Source organism: Protopterus annectens, chromosome 8.part0, assembly GCF_019279795.1.
Source record: "Protopterus annectens isolate FY-2018-M chromosome 8.part0, PAN1.0, whole genome shotgun sequence".
Classification (NCBI taxonomy): domain Eukaryota; kingdom Metazoa; phylum Chordata; order Ceratodontiformes; family Protopteridae; genus Protopterus; species Protopterus annectens.
The window spans coordinates 331145811-331148159 of NC_056741.1; the positions used below are offsets into that span (position 1 = coordinate 331145811).

At 34.4% G+C, this 2349-nt stretch overlaps 1 non-coding gene across 1 annotated transcript; it reads right to left on the reverse strand.

The window, feature by feature from the left end:
- Window positions 1-754: 754 nt before the first annotated feature.
- On the reverse strand, window positions 755-827 carry TRNAT-AGU. The gene has a single exon. It is a non-coding gene; the product is annotated as a tRNA-Thr (tRNA).
- Window positions 828-2349: the final 1522 nt, after the last annotated feature.

The window sequence follows — 2349 nt, forward strand, 5'->3', positions numbered from 1 at the left end:
TTCACCCAACAAGATAATTACTTTAGGTGGTGATAGTTTATATATTTATACATTTAAACTATCTAACCCTGGGAAGTTTCCTTTTGTACTTTCTTTAATAACATCTTTACGTTCAACTAAAGAAATAGGTTCACTATCAATGCTATATTTAATACAATATTTAATTTAATAGAAACATGTTTAAATATCTATCAATAACAATATCCTCAGATAAGATGTTATGTTTATTTAATTCTTCATACGTTCATATGTGTGTACTAGGCTAATTACCCTGGAGCCTTTACAAGCTTAGTCCATAGGATTACCCTGGCATCATGCCACCTAACCTTAGTTCCCAGTGCCTCTGTTGAGTAGAGCCACTGGAGTGAATTTTCTATTTTCCATCCACTCATCAAGATTTCTCTTGAAGAGGGCCAGTGAGGTGCTCTGTTTGACATGTATGGGAAGTCTATTCCATAGCATGGGCAGTCTCTGGGTTATGAACCTGTCCCTCCAACATGTTCTGTTGATTGTGGTAATGAGTTTGAGGTCTCTAGAGTGTGTGGTGTGGAGGGATTGGGATTTCTTTAGCTGTAACATTTCTAACAGAGCTGGGTCAGACATGACTTTGTAAGTCAAGCAAAGATCGCCTCTAAGTAGGCAATATGAGACAGAGAAAAAATACACATCGCTGGCAAGGTCTTAAACCTTATGACCCTGTGCACTGCAGTCACAGCAGCTACCACTACTCCACATGAGCTGTAAAAAGAAACACAGGTTCTGATGAGATTTGAACTCTTGACCCCTGGTTTACTAGACCAGTGCTCTAACCCCTGAGCTACAGAGCCACACATTTTTCCAACATCTGATGTATTCCTTTTAGTTATTGGATCCATTATATTATTAATTTGAGTTTTTTCACTCATTAATTGATCCCTGTTCAACAACAGATAAAGCTTTTTAGGTGGCATTTAATGACTATGCACTTTACATTTTTCTAACACAATTTCTGTTTGCTATAAATAATTTCTTGATATTTTCAATTAGATATTTATAATTTCAGAGTTATCAATTTTAAATGTTGTTGTCCTAATCTGACATAATGTAGTTTTTCTTGTATTATAATAATATCATTATCAAATTCTTTTATTCTATTATGTGTCAATTTTCCCATTGTTTGCTTATATACATTTTAATGAATTCCAATAAAATGATGCTATTAACCATTCCATTATCATCAAATTTAATATTTTTCTAATTGTTCAAAAAGATGGGATTTAACAGCTTTAGGTTTGGCATATTTGCTGGAATTTTATATACCAATTGAAAGTTCCTATGAGCTAATCTTAAATTTATACATAAATAATTGTAGTCAGATAATGAATAAGGGTTGGTCTTAAAGGTTTCTATTGTATTTAATATATCTATTGAAACATATGCTTTACCAATATGTGTTTGTGTGTCTTGGGCATAAGAATAATGAATAAAGAAAAGAAAATATTTTTCTCTGTTATCTATTAAATCATTTAAGCTGTTATTTTTAATCTATTTAATATTTTAGCAGTAGTAGATAATATTTTTATCAACACTTGTATCTTTTTTTATCTTAAATACAATTAAACTCTCCTACAATAATACAACCACCTTTCCATAAACTTTACAATATTTCCAGATCATTTTTCTGTATCTCCACAGCTATACATGGGATCCAATAAAAATAGCGAGTGTATATATCTTATTATTCTAGAGGCTGGTAACTAGTGAGTGCATTCCTTTAGAATTGTTGTACTTTTAATAATGTTTGGAATAACTAGACCTTTTCCTTCATAAAATAACAGTACTTCTTCTTTTTTATTAAGTGAAGATGAAACTAAAAATTCATAGCCCAAATTATTTAACAACTGTATGCTATCATCTAACAAAGCCGTGGTGGTGCAGCGGTAGCGTTGTTGCCTCACAGCAAGAGGTTCTCCTGTTCAATTCTCAGCTGGAGCGCCTTCTGTGTGGAGTCTGCATGTCCTCCCTGCGGTCGAGTGGCATTCAAAAGAAATGCCTAGAATGTGTGTGCCTTCATTGAAGGTTGGGCATCGAGCTGGCACCTCAGCACCTGTAAAAAAAATCTACTGCCACTCATTAGTGGACCGGAGTTCCGCTGTGGCGGCCCCTAACTGGGAAAAGCCGAAGAAGCCAATACTATCTTCTAACAAACAAGTTTCCTGAAGAAAGTATTAGTTGGAACCTGAGAGGTATGATGTGTGGTTAATTACATCAGCAGCTTTATTTTTTCACAGAGGTTCAGCAGTGAATGCCAGCAGCATGCTAATTTCAGAGACATTGAAATTGTCTTCTCTTAAGACTTCATGTCATGGC